The sequence below is a fragment of the Acromyrmex echinatior genome, chromosome 14 (genome assembly GCF_024713525.1).
Source record: "Acromyrmex echinatior isolate Ae372 chromosome 14, ASM2471352v2, whole genome shotgun sequence".
In the NCBI taxonomy this organism is placed as follows: Eukaryota; Metazoa; Arthropoda; class Insecta; order Hymenoptera; family Formicidae; genus Acromyrmex; species Acromyrmex echinatior.
Genome location: NC_141865.1, coordinates 6224873 through 6244357, shown reverse-complemented (window position 1 = coordinate 6244357; position 19485 = coordinate 6224873). Strand labels below are relative to the sequence as shown.

The 19485-nt window shown below is 31.6% G+C and overlaps 1 protein-coding gene, 1 long non-coding RNA gene and 1 other non-coding gene across 8 annotated transcripts in view; 2 read left to right on the top strand and 1 right to left on the bottom strand.

The window, feature by feature from the left end:
* Window positions 1–19485, top strand: part of Sesn (Sestrin) — a 211291-nt gene that overhangs the window by 115819 nt on the left and 75987 nt on the right. The window lies entirely within an intron of this gene.
* On the top strand, window positions 2007–2079 carry TRNAK-UUU (transfer RNA lysine (anticodon UUU)). The gene has a single exon. It is a non-coding gene; the product is annotated as a tRNA-Lys (tRNA).
* LOC147907391 (uncharacterized) overlaps window positions 2124–19485 on the bottom strand; it is a 42533-nt gene continuing 25171 nt past the window's right edge. The window contains exon 3 of the long non-coding RNA XR_015547463.1: window positions 2124–2434. This is a non-coding gene — a long non-coding RNA (uncharacterized LOC147907391). The remainder of the gene's footprint in view (window positions 2435–19485) is intronic.

The following is a 19485-nucleotide window of genomic DNA, read 5'->3' as shown; positions in this document are numbered from 1 at the left end:
TCGTGAGATGCCTTTGTACAAGTAGCGAAGTAGCTAACGCAACGAAGCATATATGTATTTAATTAGTCGACAATAATCTACAGCTTAACTCTCGATCATCGCGAACGTTTCGTGTCAAGATCGTAGATCATTGCTGCGTCTTGATGATCTCACATTGCAACAAGTTGGACACAAACGATAACGCTATATTTAACAATGTATGTTTTTTTAATTATCTTTTTTAGTAATGTAGTATAATTTCACCATGTGGCTTGATGATATCAAATTACATCGACCATACTAATTGTACTTGCAGATTTTTCTAATAGAAAAGATTTCGTTGGAAAATGTTGATCGTTGATATAAAGTTTCATTACCAAACAATATCTTATTATCATGAAATCTTGCTGTAGAAAAATGAATTTACAATCACAATTAATATTATTTCGAATCTGTTGTATCTCACCGAAGATAATATCTGACGATATGTAAATTAATAACTTTGTTTGCACATTTGAATTTGTATGCTGGACTTTGACACGTGATGGCATATTTATGAGTGATTCACAAACGAAGCAGCATTATAACGCGGTTTTTAAAATTAAAAGTGGCCTTGATCTGTATTCGCAAATTGCTCTACAGCTATCATTACGTTCTCAGCTGTGCAAACAAAAACGTCTTGCCTTTTTTAAATTACAATATTGCAAATAATTACACGTATAAAATAATTTTTAAATATCTCGAATATCTCTATCTTTTTATGAAAGAATTTTATCTTTTTTAATTAGGAATATTCACTCACCTCTACTATTTTCAGATTGGAACGTCAAAAAGCGCGGAAGCATAAATTCTTGCAAATTATATAGAAATATTTTTCAATAAAACAACATTTGCAATTAATGGAATAGATTTATGTAATATGAGTATTGAAAACTATTTTCTTATTTCAAATATATTATATTAATTTTTTTAGTTTGTCATAGCTGTGAATATTTCATTTTTAATTATTTATTTCCAGATATATTATTTATTAATTTATGAAACAAAAAAGGAGAGGAAAAATTTTCGGAATATTTTTCAAGTCAGCCTCACACAATTCTATTGATTGTTGTTTTATTGAAATGTATTTCCGTAATATATTTTGCAAAAATTTTTATTGTGCAGGTTATTATAGATATTTTCTCGTTTCTGATGTCACAACGTAATTGTGAAATAATGGTGAATAGAAGTTTTAATTTCTTAGATTTGGCCTTATTTAATCTTTATTGAATTGCGAATGATGTCCATATTTTAGTGATTGCCAGTATAATTTTCATGTATACGAGGATACTCTTCTTTTATAGAATTACTGTAATTTATCAAACAGTAATGTTAATCAAATAGTAATGTTAATGCATTTAAACTTGAAAAATTGAAATGTTAGACTTCCTTGAAGTAATTTGAGAGATCGATTAACTTCTACTGTTGCTTATAATTTAACAGAGGTTCGGGGTTGTGTCTCGAATACCTCCTTCTAAATGTTGTCTGAATGTGTGTAGCGTTATCTTCTACTTGCAGCTACATAGAATGGCTAATTGCTCTAACTCTAAGATATTAATATAAATCATGGGATTGCAGCACGATTATACTCTAAGCCTAGGCTATCAATTAATATTTTATTAGCATTAAAAGAATAACATATAGCAGGATGAGGCTAGTAAAATTAAAGTTGTCAACAAATATATTTGAAAATGTGGTTTCTATTAATTTATTATATATATAGTATTTATATATATATATATATATATTATATATATATAATATATATATATATTATATATATATATATTATATATATATAATTTATATATTATATATATATAATTTTAAGTGCATACTAAATATTTATTTTTAGACCATCCTGTCTATGCATTTTTTTAATTATACATAATTAAACTTGTTATCTTTCTGGGCTATTTAAATTTATGTGAATGAAAATTTTTGACAAATGCATCGCGTGAGAGTCTTTAAAGACCTTCTATCTCGATGCCCGGATAGCTCAGTCGGTAGAGCATCAGACTTTTAATCTGAGGGTCCAGGGTTCGAGTCCCTGTTCGGGCGTTTTTTTTTCTCGCGTTTTTTTTATTGTGATCGAATACACTCAGTTGTCATTAAAAGAAGACTTTTATTTAGTTGGTTTGACAATTTGTGTGATTTTGGCGCCAGAGTTTATTTTCTAACAAAGAGTTTGACGGTAAATTCCAGCGACGATTCTGAAGAGAAATCCCATAGGTCTGTCGCTGTGATTCGGTCTTTCGCGCCGTTTCACTCTTCCGGATCCCATTATTTGTCTCCCGAAATCTCTCTCCTGTATTTGTTGCCGTAGTATGGGAAATACTTGCCTACCACCGTCCAGTCCGTTAGCCAGGTTATAGCGAGCATTGACGCCATTCCGTAACATAGGATCGAAATTTTGCTGCAAGAGAGAAACGGTGGATAAAATTTTGCAATTTGGCATAAATAGCAGTGAGATCTTTCGAGGATACGAAAAGATAACTGCTTCAGGAAAGAACTTTTTATTACCGAATTTTTAATTTTTATTTTGATTTTATAGCCACATAAATTTGTCGCGGAGTTTATAATATCAATAAGCTATAAATAATTCATATTTATGTATATTTCAATCTGTTTTATAAATGACTACACTGTAAAAAGAGTATATAAAATTACATATTTAAAATATATGTAAAAATTTATAGCAGAAGTATCTAAAATTGTACATTTTCACCAAAATTGGTACTTTTATCTTCTAATTGCATAAATATATTTTTTATATAAATTTTATATTAATATATTATATTTATAGATGAAAAAAAATTTTACACACATTACAATAACAATAATATAATTTTATAATTTTTATATATATGTAAATGTACAAATTTTTATGGTATTATTTAACATAATGATAATATTTACACATATTATATTCGTATTTTTATACATGTACATATCAATAACATAGCTTAAGAAAAATTGTATGTAATTTGTTGGCAAATTAATACGTAAATATTTTTACAAATATAAACTTTAATTGTAGATTTACAAATTGTAATTATTATAAAGAAGAATAATTTCAGTTGAAAATTATGACTTTACTTGTGCATAAATATATATCTTTATTAGTGAACCCAAAAATGACCTATTATAACTGTACATGCAATTTTTCACAATACACTTTGAAAAGTGAGAAACTAACTCAACAACTTAAAAATTTAAAATATATATAGATCTTGAAGTTTTATTAACCTCATTCTTAGGTTAATAAAATACATGAGCATAAAATTTATGACATAAAAATGTAAATTACAAAGCAGTGATTTGTTTCGCCATGAGCTTCCATCTTCTTTCAAGCAACGGAGGACACTTAGGTAACGGAGAAACCATTGTGTCGATGATTTATTCAACGCAATTATGTCGTAAAGATTGCTTGATGCACACTAATAGCCACTGTTTTGTTAGCATATCTTTTTTGTTTTACTATCGAATTATAATCGGCTATAATTCGATTAATGTCACGTCGTTGTGGACATGCGTGTGGCTCTTTTCTAGAGCGGCATCTAATTAGCCTGCTGTATATCCTTTTACAATCTCGTTCTACATCTGTACTCGAACAAGATAATTAAAAAATTTACTCAATCTAAAGGAAACTATTAATAATGAAAGAATTTATGTCAACTTAATTTCAGAATGGTATCAGGTGTATAGTCTCTGTAAAGAGTGACTAGAATTAAAAATGTATATTTCCGTATAAAAATGAATATTGCACATAAAGCAATTAAATAAGGTCAATATTTGCATTTAATAATACAGTTTTGTAGTTTAAATGAAAATTTGTTTATTTTTATTTTTATTATTTTTTAAAAACACGTTTTCTTTTTATTAAAATAGATTTTATCCAGATTTTAAATCGCTGCCGAGCTTTTTGCATTACTTTTAAATACAACATTTGAAAATCTGTAATTTTTTATAATTTTTTTATTTCATTAAAAAAAAATACTAGATAATGTAATATGTTTTAAAAAAATTAGTTGTTTAAATCTCATTTTGTAAAATTATTAAAAAAACACATGTGAATTTTTGTATCGATTAAAGATAAGGAAATATCATGCCTGCATTTTGCCAATTTCTAGAAAATAAAAAAGACATTTCACTCAATGATATATTCCTTTCAAATTTTTAAATGAGTTTAACGGTTAAGAGAGAAATTGCGCAGACTTTTTTTACGAGATTATCTTGTGACGGTCCTCTTGCATAGAATGCTGGTATATATAAATGCATTGCATGTGAATGGAATCTACATATATGTAAATTAACAAACACGTGCGTCTCATATTCACGCAACGCTCAAGGTGTTGTAGGGCCCGCATGCAGTTGCTGAGAATATTCGAATAGATAACATATACTTCGCACACACTATACGCTCGTGCAGATATTTCGAGGTTGAGAGAAAGAGCTGGATAAATACGTGGTAAGCGCGCAATTAAGGACTCATTCAAGACTCATAAGCATTTCCTGGCGGCAGATGCCTGACGCTTTAACGCGAAATCGCATATTAGAAGACATTAGCGATATTTATGTAGCCGTTATCGAAACGAAGCTAATTGAGTCCACGACAGCACTCGATTTACGTTATTTTGTTATTGCTTGTCAAAAACGTTAACCGTTAATTAATTGTTACAACGCGCGTTAGCGCGAAACCGTCACTAACATCGTCGATGTGATTTTCCCGATAGTGGCTGTAACTGTATGTTAAGTTTCTTGCTGTATATGTTAATTAATTATCAAGTAGGTTCCGCATTTGCATTGCACAAGTACTAATTGAATGTTGCAGACGATACAATCCGGATGCAAATTTGAACAAGATTGGTTTGTGAATAGTTCGTAGTGTTTCTATCTAGTACAGTGTCGATAGTTCTAAAATTAAAGAACATGTTTTAAATATAATATATTATATTAAAATAGCATTCTTCCTTAATTTCAGCAGGGATTTGTAAATAATCTGAGAACTACACGAGAAGAACGATTTTGCTAAAAATGTTCTTGTGTTTAAAAAGTTAAATACAAGTCTGTAAAAATAATTTTATTTACTCTCAAAATAATTATGTGGAACGTTCAAGCTATTTGTTAGAACATCGAAACTTTTTGTAACATTGCTTGCTATACTTGAGTTTCCTATAATATAATTATGTTAGTAGTACAACAACATTACTTTCAGATCTGTATACCTACATCAATCTAAATTTTAGATACTTCAGCAAAATTGTTCTTCCTATAAGAATTTATTCCAAAAGATGTGTAGCTATATTTTTCTTTAGCTCGCCGATTGTACACATTAATTATTGTCATTCCCTCTTTCTTTAATATTTGTATTTAAAAAACGGAAAGGACACAAATTTACGAGGACTATCGGATGGGATAGAATTGCGGGTCGTATCGGGAAGAGATAAAACGACAGAGCCATTCTTTCTCGCGATAAGTTTATTCCACTGCAAATATAAGGTCGTGTGTACAGAAAAAAAAAGGGATACTTCGCTTCCGTCACGTATGCGGACTATGTTTTAATTCCTTTGTTTAATGCATCGCTTCTCGATCCTTATACTCCCACGTTTTTTTTCCATTGCTACTCACCCTCACTCTTACCCTTGCCTGACGGCTTTTTTATCTCTTAGAGAATGCCGTGCACATGTCTCTCCATCCACATCTCTGTCCGTTCGTCGAGCCGAGATTCTCGTGAACTCGTTTTCCTTCCCTTCACGATACACAAACTGCACCGCGTGACTCCATGTGGCGTCGTAGTGGCGGTTGAATTAAACTAGAACTGGTTTATTTTCCCTTTGCCGATGTTTTTCCAACTACACGCGTTTCTCTATTTTCCCTGGTCCCACCAACCGCGAGAATTAACGTCTTCCCGAAGTCGGTTTACGTAAAAGATACCGTATCGTTTTTCCTGTTCCTCTACGTTGAGATGAATGTGTCGGAATTTATTCGCTTTATTTAGAACACGAATAATTTCGCGTTATTGTCAAGACACTCCCAATACTCGAAATATTTTTAATAATGTTTTTAATATAGAATTTCTTTTTTTTTTTATTTATCTGTGCTCTATAATCATCTAATTGTAAGAAGGTAGAAGATTGCTTGCGAGAGGAAATAATGAAAAATACTGTTCATTATTTTAGCTTTGAAATATTTTTCTTACAACTACACAGAAAGAAAATAAGTTTTTTTTTTATTTAAAAATCACGCCGCTTTTCTTTTAGGATTTTTTCTCTCTGAGCGACACTATTTGCATTAAATGAGATTTATATTTGGAATATATAAAATGAATAATTAGAACATTTGAATGATAAAAATGACTTCCAAGAAAATATATCGATATGTATATCTTTTATATGTTAAAATCTCTCTCTAAATTCTTTTGAGTCTCACTTTAAAGAGTAAAAATTGAATCAGTTTTGAAAAAGAGTGGCTGAATTTTCAATCTTTAAGAGTACTTTTAATATTAGAATTTTCGTCTTAAAAATGATCTCAAGAATCTACGTTTAAACTTTATTACGGTCTTTATCGAACATCCTGTATGTGTTAGATACACAACATAATTCTCGAAAAAGTTGTTTTCGTCACTCAAAGTCAAACGTTCTAACTATATATTCATTATGTATTCCAAATATAATTTTTATTTAATGCAAAGAATTTTATCGCTCGGAAAAAAAATCTCGAGAGAGAAGTGGCATGATTTTTATGAAAAATACCGACTTGTTTTTTTCAAATGTTTTTGTTGTCGATGAGGTTAATCGTGAGCGTATCAATTATGCCGTAATTATGTTAACAGGTAATTGTCCTTGGCAAAGACCTGTTAAACGCTTCGTGATGTTATCCTTGAAATTACACGATCGATCATTTCCTATCGTTTCAGCCATTCAACTGACATATCAGTTTGCCAATCGCAAATCGACGCGACGTGTCTCTTTTCATTCGCGTCGCGATTCCTTGACATTACTACACTCTTCTGTATTTCGATTACATTCGCAAAGACGACAGCTAACGATCCATCCGCGACCTTAAATCAGCATCCGTTACCGTTACTGATGCGCTTCGTTAATTATGGCTTTCAGTAAGAAGTTGCCTGTTTCAGCAACATTGAGTCTCTTTTAAATGGACATTGCTGAATGTCCGCTCGCGCATTTGATATGTATAGACGGGGATTCTAGCGTATATACCGACAGTTATGTACATTGCAGTCGCGACGGAAAAAGAGAAAAACAGATCGGGGCTATCGTGGAAGCATTGAATTTACGGTGGCGGATTAAAGTCTTGAATAGCTCGTACTGAAAAGCAAGGATTGAAACGAGTGTAATTTTGATTTTCCGACGCTCAGCAAATGACTGTAGAACTGCTGATTTGTAAAAAAACAAGAAAAATTTCAATATGAATATGGGAAAAATAAATCATCATCGTAAATTCTTTCATCTCGCATATATCTCGCATATATCGAAGCTTGGATTTTATCACGAAATTATTTGGTTTATGTTTTCTATTGGAAATTATAATACATAAAAGAAAATTCGTATGATAATATATTATGAAATAAAAAAATATGATACATTCATTTGTATAATTAAGCGCGTAAAAAACAAAATAAATAGTTTCAAAATAGATGGAATCAATATATTAACTTGTGAATTCGAATAAATTGATTGTCAGAGTAAAATAATTTTGCCAATTAACCTTTAGGCAAGTAAATGGTTTAAAGATATAATAGTTGGTAGATGAAGCTAATAATTTATAACATGCTAAAATAATTTTAATTTGTTATATTTTTTATTAGCATATTTTACTATGTTATATTAAATTTACTATTTATGTTAAATTTATTACATTGAAGTAAATTTACATTAAATTTACATTTATTATGCTTTTTTACTATTAGGTGTTGGAATTAATTCGTAGCGTTTTTTAATGAAAGAATGTTATTTATTTCACATGAGCATTAAAAAATACATTAATGAAAGTACTTCCCATCACTTGTAAAACGCTACGAATTAATTCCAACACCTAATATATTATGTTAAATTTATTATGTTAGTTATACTTTTATAAGATAGAGGAATGTAAAAATAATAAAGTCTTATCTCTGCCGTGTCTTGACTAACTTAGTATTATTTTTATACTCCGACTTATTACAATATATATTTGTTTTATAATGGTATTGCACAAATTCTTAGACTTTTTTTTTATTATTTGTTCTTGTACCTGTAATCACATCTCTCAAATGAAATTAATTGTGTAAAATTGCAAGAAAATTCATCTGCAAGAATTCATTGCAAGAAATTGCACCTCACTTTGGGTCTTTTAATTTTTATAGTGGCTGCTATAGTGGATGCATAAGTGATGTCGCATATATTCTAAGAACTGCATTAACGCTGATGATGATTCCAAAAAGAGTCGAAACGTTCATCTGTATGGAAATACACGCTATCAAGATCTGCACTGATTAATATTATTTTTTGATCACACTCCAACAACTGCGTTATACTCTCATCTGCCCGTTTTCAGGAAAAATAATAAGCCTTCTGGGCACTTAGTTTTTATTTTCTTTTTTCACAACAGGATTTTAAGGAAAACTACACTTGAGATGCCTGTGACTATTCCACCTACTCACTTAAGAATCGATCGAAATAATATCGATCGAATTATCCGTCTTTATGAGTTTACACTGCATAACATTTTAAGTCATTAGTCTTTTGCAATGTTTATCGCTTTTAATTCGATCATTGTTTTCACGATGACGTTTTTTTTTTTCGCGGAAACATGAAAACAACGCAGTTTTGCAATTTAATAGGCGATTCCCACGGATTCTCAACTCCGCGATCGTGCGAATAAACAACTCTTCTAATTAAAGGTAAACCGAAGACGCCTACGTTATTATACAACAGCGTGATGAGGATCACGGGAGTTCGAGCGTGGGTATCATATCAGCCGGCGATCAGTATTCAATGGACGTGCCTGTTTATTTGCGAGCGTGCGGGCATTTAAATGCATCCCGAGTGATTCCCAGAAGACACTCCCGGCGATTGAACGCATTCAGTGGCTCGCACAGCATGTTCTCGTTCTCGATGCCTCGATACACCGACCATGTCGTGCCACGATGCAACAGCGAGCGCGTTTGAATCAACGTTGCGGTCGTAAAACGGAAAACGGTATCGACGCGTCGGACTCCTCGTCATGGGAGAGAACATCCTTGGTCCGATTTCGAAATTGCCATTGAACACATTCGGACATTCGATTCCATTGTCTTGATTAATTTTATCATCTTTGACGAAATATATTTTATCCAAGATAGAAGATAATGACAACGTTGAGGAGCTGTGTTGAAAGGCTTCGCGATAAAAGAATCAAACGAGTCGGGCGAAATTAAGGGTCCAGCCTAACAATTCATTCCCATTTCTTTTGTTGTCTGTCTGCGACTTTGTTGTGCCAGGAATGAGAGTTGAGCGAATGACTAGGCGCGTGATGGTCGTTCTATCCCCGAAACGGTTCTACCAACATTCCGTTTCCTCGGATCCGTAACGAAGGTCGTATTCCGATTTACGTTTTCCTGCCGAATCGTAAAACGGCTTCCGGCGACACCTGCATCCCCCGAAGGATTTGGGAGGGGAGACTTTATGAGCCGTGGCGAGAGCCAAAGTCGTCGCGCGTAAAACGTTAACTACTCTCTTTCCGGACGAAAGAAACTATTTCTATTTAATTCCACGATTCTCTCGACGCGCGCGTTCCTCGCGCTAACGACCGTTTGGAGAGAAGAGCGTTTCCTTCTTCCCTCGTTTCTTTGTTTTCTTTTGTCCTCTGTTCATTCTTAAGCCTCTTTGTTGAAACATTATGCACGTCTTGATTTACCAGTCCAGGAATATTTCCCTGTTTAATTAGAAATTAACGAAGCAATTCTGTCACGTGACGTAGATGCGCGGAATTTACGGTCACTTTCTTTAATGAATATTGAAGATAATGTTATACAAGGTTTTTACGCACAATGGAGAAAAATGTAGGAAATATTAGGGACAGAAATAAAAAAGATTAGAAAAATTAGAAGTTAAACGTAACAAAATAGTCGTATTTTACATTGTTGATTATATGATGCCATCGACGCAAAAAAATTCAACGTAGATAAGATTTCGGAGATTGTAAAGTGTTAATACGCATCTGAGTGACGCTTATCATCAACACTTTATAGTTCCTAAAATCTTATTGACATTGAATTATTTTGCTTCGATGAATTTGCATTTTGGCTCCGGAGCTCAAATTGAACAGGCCTGAAAGGAAAAAGAAAGAAATTATTGTGAATTTGGAGTCTTATAATAGAAGAAATATTAGAAACAGGAATAAATATTAAATATTTCCATTGTGTGTATGTGGCTTTAGATTCATAATAATTTCTTTCTTTTCTGGTAGACGATAGCATTGGATAGTTAACGATGCGAAATGCGACTGTTTTGTTCCTATCGCGTATAATGATATTGATAAATTGTTGAGAACAACGATAATTCTAGCGATGATGTAACATCGTGACTCACCGACGCATTTTGCGAAACGATATCGTTCTCCGTTGAAATAATGTTAATTCATCAAAGCTAATTCATGGAAAACAATTATAATGATTTCTTCATTTTTTTCCTCTTTTGCGTAACTGGTGCAATTACCGGTGTTGATATAATTTTATAATTTGATCGTTACTTTGTTATTGTATTTTTTAATATCGCTTATAATATTCTTTCGTTTTTTTTATAATAATTAGATTTTAATTTGCGATCTTCTGCGAAGACAATAAAAAACTCAAGGAAGTAAACTATATATATTTCTATGAAGAAATATAGGTCTCGTGATTACAAAATATTTGTTGTTCTGTTTATATCGAAACAGATTAGAGAGGGAATAAATTAAAAGTTTTAAGTATATATGTGTATACACAGTATATTGCGGACGTGCATTTTATAAAATGTAAAAATAAAAGTTGAATTATTTTATGTATATGCACGAGAACTTGGCAATAATATTGAAAAAGCTTCTAAAAGAAATCTTCAAGATTTTTCAGACTAAAAAGTTCGTTTGTTACATAACGAGATGTTGCTTTGAATAGTGAATTAATTAAGCAGTAATGCTATGACATCACTGCATATATTAAATGTAATATAAATACATAATGCAATGCTATTGAATACCACAAATTATAATTAAATTAATGATGAGAAAATTTAATTAAATATTATACTGTTTGATAATTTATCCATTTTTATATAAATGGATAAACATTGACTAAAGGATATAATTTTATTATACAAATGTTGAGCATTCCGTATATTAACGTCAGAGCAATCTTGAATAAATTAGCTTGCTCCATTTAATATTTTAATAGTCTCCAAGAAAGAATGTTATTTGCAATATTAATTTCCGTGAATTAAGCTTTTTTCGTTCTTGAAATTAATTCATTCTGAGGAAGAAATTAACGTGTCCCTTTAAATATCCACGAATCGCTTGCGACTAAATGATTTTTAATTTAGATAATCAGTAAATTTTAAACTCCAAATATAACAGGATCCGGCAATCGTTTCTGTTTAAAAATATAATATATTGTACTTGGACTTAGCGAAATAATTAATGTAATTCTTTAATTAAGTAGAGAGTAGGGAATAAATTATCTTCATATAATAAATATTAATTTTTAGCAATTTTTACAATTACTCGTTTATATTACAAAATTTCAAAGACGATTTGAACGGAAGCACGTCGACAGTTGCAGTCCTAAGCTACGATCGCTCTGTCTATCGTTAAATCCGCTTATCAAGGATCGTGCCAAGTACTCTTTTGGTATTCGCATGTGCACTCGTCACTTCGATTCGCGCGACTTGAGAACGCATGCACGCACGCAGTACTCGTGCGTGCGCGAGTCAAGTGTCGAACCGTAATCTTGGGCTCTCTGGCAGAGGCCTGGCATTGCTCGAGGGAATATCGAGTTGAGCGTAGTAGACTGCCTGGTGCCAGCAGCCATACGAATCCCTCTCCTCGCTTTAGACCCCGCTCTATCCTCGCGTTAGTCTACGTTTGTCTTTCTTCCTTCTGTTCTCTCTCTCTCTCTCTCTCTCTCTCTCTCTCTCTCTCTCTCTCTCTCTCTCTTACTCTTACGCCACTACTTATTCTCTTCCAATGTTACATCGTCGTATCTTTTTCTCATCTCAGAATTTGCTCTTTTTCCTCTCTCTTAAACTTGTTCCTTTTTTCACTTCTTTTTTTGTTTCTTCCTTCCATGGCTCTTGAAACTCTCGAGCTCTTTTCATCCGTTCTTATTTGTGCAATATATTGGTTTCTATTTTTTGTTCTTGCATTATTTTTAACTCGTTATATTTTTAAATGCATCTCGTTGTGTGGTTGTATTTCGTCTAAAAAGAAGAAATGCTTCACACACACACACACACACAATACGATATAACAAATTTCTTTTTCTCTTTTTTCTTCCTACCTTACTTTGATATATTTTTATATTAAAAATCTTCTTCTCTGCATCTCTCACTTCTATTTGTATCTATAATTCTTTTTGTTCTACTGATCTTTCATTCTTCCTTTCTTAATATAAAGAAATCTTCCTCTTTTGCAAGATTTTGCTTTCTGATTTTTCTGTCTTCTTTCGTAAGTGTGCACGTACGTTATTTCTTCGTCTTTTCTTCTTTACTACGTCGAGGTCGAGCTAAGGGCAGCCAAATTTTCATTTTATGTAATCTTGCGATGCATCTATGGCGATCACATCGTTATACGACAAGAACGTCATATTCAAACGAACTATGGAAGCATTTGCACGATTTACATATGTGTACTTTTGGCAAACCGCATTTTCTTTCATCATACTTGGTAACCTAGATCGAGCTCGCGTTTTATAGGTCAAGTGCCAAGCAACCCCGTTTCATTTGGAACTATATTTCGAAAAGCGATTGCGTCATTCGGCATTGAAACAATTGAAGCGATAGAAACACTATATAGGGTTATAAAGTTATTACATAATAATTTAACTCGCAACAGCATACTGAAAACAAATATACTAAATTTTGTTTGACAAATTTAGTTTAACAAATAATTTTGTTTAACAAATTTGTTTGAATAGTGCCTGATGTTTACTAAATACTAAACTGATATTTACTAAATATAAAGATATATTTATTTGATACAAAATTATTAATTTGATTCAATTATTATTTTTATTGAGTAAATATTTATTTACTATGAGTTGAATATATATTTATCTACTGTAAATAAATGTTTAGTTGATACTATTTAAATAAATATAATATTCAAATTTTGTATTTTTTTCATAATGCAACATATATTTTTTTATATATTAAAAGATCATACGATTCCTTGAAGCCTACTAAAGTTTTGTTATTAGTTTTAATTTTCTTAAGAATTTTTCAAATTCAAAATAGTGAAAAATAAGATCGCGATACATAAAATTATTCCAAATCGTTATTATCTAAAAATTAGAAAAAAATCTTCGAATTATACACATTTTTCTATTGCTATTTATTTCTATTGATATTTTTCTTCCATTGATATTTATTTGTATGCTAAATTTTCACAATTTTCCATATTGTGATATCTAATTATATTTCAACGTCATCAAGTATGTTTTTGTTACCAGGCACAGTATATTTATGATTACTCAGAAACGTCAAGACTACACAACTACCATTTATCTTATAGTTTGGAAGTGATATAACACAGATCATCCGCTCTTTGACTTTATGCATTGCTTGACATCTTTAATATGTTAGCATAAATATATACTCTAATGTCAAATACATAAATCAACAGACCGAATCTGACTGCGCCGATTGTATCGGCGTTAAGCTTGTTTCTTAATATTATCTTTTATAATTTATAATTAATTTTTTTAATGTTATTAATTTATGTCATTAATTACATTCATTTAATTTCTCTTTTCTTATATCTTATCTTATATCATTGAATGAACATATTTACTGCTAAACTATTCAATCGATAACTCATCATGTGATGCTAATATCATATTAACATATATATATATATAATATCATAATATTATTATCGATACATTATGTTATGTCAAAATACGAATGTGACTTATTAATACACTGAGAAAAATTGCCACTTGACTAAATTAATTATAAATGGACAATTTTTTTTCAGTATATAGTGTCTATAGCAACCTTTTATTAATGTACAATTATGTATTATTCAATGCAATATGAAATGTCTGTTTCTCGTGTTACTTCTACTGTCGTCACTATTTTATTCGTTCTCATACGTTGCGACATTTCATGATTTCCTTTGACCAATTTCATCGACTTCAAGTCGAAGTCGCAATCGTATCTCCCTAGGCGCTGCTGAATGTCGAACTTTCACGCGATGAATATTGAAACGAGGAAAGATGCTTTCTGTTCATCTTGTCATATTACGATTGAACACGCATTATGATCGAATATCAAAATCTTGATGGTCCGATTGTCGGCGATAATTGCGACATTTATCGTATCAGAATAAATCCATGCATATCAGAAAATTAATTCTCAAGGAAAAGTTAGACCGATTTTCTTGAAGAAAGAAAGGGAATGTGTTTTTTTTTTTGTGGAAAAGTTCAGAGTACATTCATCTCTAAGCAAAAATCGAATTATGCCATCACGCGGATGAAACTGTTCGGTTGATAGATTGGAAAACGATTCTCACTTTTCACCACCGGAGATTCTCATTATCGGGAGTTGCACTCGAGAGTAAAATTCTCGAGTGGGCACTCAACTTAAATCGACGACACGTCAGGGACATTCGCGCCAGATTTTCCGAACCGCTCGGTGTATATTTGCGCAAAGTATTTTTCCGATACTATATACGGCACCTGCCTTCGCGCCCGCCGTATCGAGAACTTATGGCAATCTCTGCAGTATCTCGTGCAGCAGGAAGAAATTTCCGCCGGGACAAAATTTCTCCGGGGAAGCGCAATGGCAAGATCGCACTTGATTCTGTATGCTTATTTCCATAGTAACTGAAACGAATACTCATACGTAACGTCTGCAAACTGTCGTTTTTGCATTATCTTTCGTGATTTATTAGTTATATAGAATTGCTTCATTCTATACTCTATGTAGAAAAGCTAAAAAGCTAAAGCGTTAATTCTAATCTGGATGCGTTTATAAAACTCGTAATACATAACATAAAAGGTCGTTTTTTAGATCTGCAATTTTCTATTTTATTTTCTCTTATTAAGAGCAGCATAGCAAACTACTTTATAATTACACACTGTTGGTTCGGCCGTTTCTCCGTCCGATTGTCCGTTTGATTTCGCAGAAACTGTTTAACTTTTTCAGATTCCGTTTTCGGTAATAAATACCCAAGAATCTTAATTCTACCGAGGCAAAGTAGTTAATTGACTGTTAGACCCGTTTTCACAATATATGATTATCTTAAGATTAAAGGTTACCAAGAAATTCATGAATGAATTTTATTGATGAAGATCTCTTGGTAATCATTTTTCTTTTAATCTTTGGGTAATTGTACATTGTGAAAATTGGCCTAAGAGAATCAAAGGTCAAGGTCAATTTTAAAAGTTACCAAAAAATTCATGAAACAATTTTATTGATCAATCTCTTGGTAAATGTTTTTCTTTAATTTTTAGATAACTATTATGAAAACGGACTTAAGAGAGTTAAAGATTAAAGTCAATTTTAAATATGCAAAGTTTACCAATAATAATTATTAAGATTATATTAATATTTATCGTTGCATTACTCACAAAGGAAGTTTAGCAAATGTAAATTTATAAATCAAATTTATAAATAATATCAAATCTAAAACATTTTTTTCGTGATTAGATCAATTTAAATTTATGCAGTTTCAAATTTTTTCTTTAATTTTAGACTTACCAAATTTTCCTTCTCAGTACATTCATAACTGTTGCAAAATGTTAATTTTATTTCTTAATTTATAAATCTTGAAATTTGTGAAATATTTCATAGTTTTAGCTCGATCATAATTTTTCAAGCTATAATTTTCAAGCATCATATCTTATCATGTTACTAGCTTATGAACGTCGGAAATATCGGAGAATCGGCAAAAAGAATAAAGAATAGAAGTCAATGGACCATATTCTATACACGGGACATATAAAAGAGTGACAAATATTTTTCGCTTGTCGCAGTATGTCGATCGAATATGAAAGTCTTTTCGACTATCGTACGCTTGTCCAATCTCAAAATCTCATGCTTTTATCGTTTGTTTGCGAATGACAATGCCAATGTGAAGCTTCGAAATTGAAAATGTGCAACATCGAAAATCTCTTTGCAATCAGTCTCCGGTCAAAAAATGAGAATGTTTCAGAAATATCTTATCTTTTTTGAGCATATGATATGAAGTAATCTTATGCATTCTTTTTTTTTATTACATTTATTATTTTATTTCTTATTTTGGAGAAACGAAAGGTGAAAGATTAAAGGTGTTTGAGATGCAATTACTTTATTAAAGTACTTTTTTCCTTAATGTACTTTTTGCCAGATTAAGAGCTCCTCACTTTTTTTTATAATATTGTCCGCAGTATAAGTTAACAATAGACTAATATTTAACGGTAACTAAACTTTAGTTACCGTTATATATTATTTAATGCATTTAGAGAAAAGTTTTTGGTATTTATGACTATATTAATTACCATGATGATTATTATTTCTATTATATTAATATAACAATTGTAATTGTTATAATTTAATTGTTATAATTTATAATTATTTTGGGGCAATATTTGGGGCTGTATTTTATATGACCATGTATTATATGACAAAAACAATTATGAATTATAAGTTAATTGCTACCATTTTTATGATAATAAATAACTATAACTTGTAATAATTTGTTGTCGACTATATATATGTGTGTGTGTGTAGTTATATAGTTGATAAAAGTACTGCACATTGTTAAATTTATAATATCAATTTATGTCCAATTTGAGTTATTTTTAATCATTTCTACAAATTGCTCCTATCTGATATGTCGTTAATTTGATTAAAACAATGGAGTTAGACAATTAAACTCAAGAAAATGTATTTAATTCAAATTTTGTTTATTATTCACTAAATGCAAACACACGTACGTTAATGTGGACGATATTAATTTTCATGAAACTAACCGCAGAAATGGATTAATTTACACATTTATTTTTTACATATCTGGAAGTTAAAATAACAAAATATTGTTCAACTTAAGGGACTGAGTTATCATTGCTTCTTTCATATCTAACAACTAGGTAACTGTAATGAGCGTTAGCTTAGCATCGATAAGAACGATCCGTCGGGTATTTTCTACTGCATGATATATCACTCTGATTCAGAGATATATAGGCGTTGCACATCAGTTCTCAATATTCGTGATGCAGTCTACGATCGCTTTTGAGCACTCGAAATGACGGCTTGCTCTCGGGAGATTCGTTCGACTGCTGCAAATCATCGACAACGACACGCCCGGAGCAGGCAGGCGAACAACGGTGTGCGATGATTTCGAGCGTGCCTGGTAACATAGAGGACGAGAGGCAGAACGCGGGGCTAATTTTGCGGCCGAGTAGACGTAAACGTATGTACAATCGCATCGAGATACGGTTGACCTGAAGGCACACGCATTGCGGTGCGCGCAAATGCGCAAATGCGATGCATACGCGAGAGAACGCAATCCCGATTTACCGCGAACGATCGATGACTTTTCGCGCGTGTTGTGCATCCAGCGACGATTTATGACGATTTATGACGATTTATGACGATTATGTACCATTTATCGCGCCATGGATCTTGGAACAATTCTCGTTAAAATTTATGCCACGTTAACTGCGGGACATAGAATTATCGATGACTAATATTAAAGTGGCTTCACGTATGAATTGAATTCTTGACTGTTTAATGACTTGATATTTTCGTTCAGGGAAGATAATCTCATACTCCGCGACGAGGAACAGGTGCATCAAATGCACCTTTTATAGGATATCCAGTGTAATATAATTACGCGGTAAACGTTGTTTAAACAGCGTCCGATATTACGCGAACGTTAGCGAGAATAAATGGAAAATCCTTCGAGAGAGGGAACACGTATGTTACGAAATGTACATGTATACAACATGGCGAGCGTTTGTGCAAAATACATGTATATATGTACATATATATCAAGCGAAGAGCATCGTCGATGAGCAATGACGTAAGAGGCGAAGCATCACAAATTCGCGGTGAAAAATAAGCAGCAGATGTCTGTCAGCGAGTGTTTACAGAGAATTCTTACGCGGATTCCCTTGGCAGGTGCATAAATATTCTTGTTGTTGTTGCTGTGTAAAGAGAAACGTCTTCGAATTTTCTTTCTCAGGGCTTCTCTATTCGCAAATTACTAATATTAAATTAATATTTTTCTTTTGATAATAGATAGTGCTTATATCTTTTATCCGATATGTATTTCGGCATTTTTTTATTTCTTTCAATATATATGTTTGCAAAAATTATACATATTGATAATTATTTACATAAATCGATATAAAATATTGAACGTGTTTATTTGAGTAATTTAATTGATATATCTATGTATATTACATAAAAAGTATTAGTAACGAATCATCTACTTTTCTTATCTTACTACTAGTCTTCCATGGAAATTTTTTAATAATGTACAAACACGCACGCTGATTTTTTAAATAGGAGACAGAATTCTATTTTTGGCTTTTGAAGGATCTTGATGCTTAATACTACCTATTCGTATAATTTGCAAATATATTTTCAGTCAAAGCGAGGGAGGTCGGGTCTTTGTGCTTAATAATATTTATATGCAAATATTTGCAAATTTACATACGAATATTATCAAGCACCAAAATCCGATTTAACTGAAAATAAGATTTTTTCTCTTATTTTTATTCTTATTATTCCTATTTTCACTTATAAATGCTTATTTTTCCTGATTTTTCTTCGCCTTTGTATTAACTTGCCAACAAATTGATTGATTATTTTTTATTGTAATTATTACGTTACACGAAGCACGTCGAGGTAGATAAGTTAATTACGCATTCGATATTTGAGGGATAGATAAGACAATTTCAGAACGATTGCTGGTTTCGTTCTTAATCGCATTAACTAATATTTGATTTAAAATATGGATAAAAAACTTACACAACTAAATTAGATTTTAGTTCAATGAACTATTCTCAGAAATCTCAATACAAATGTTTTGCAAGATACAAAAATGTGTCATGCTGTTACATTTTTTAATTAAATATTCTTAATATTTAATTAATGTTGCCGATCATTATCAATTGCTGTTACTACAAAACAATATTATTCGACATATAAGCGCACATATAAACGTAATAAATAGTATTTTTCTTGTTGAGCCAATTAAACGTTCGTAAACGGAATGCGGTTAACGACGAATGTTCAAAGG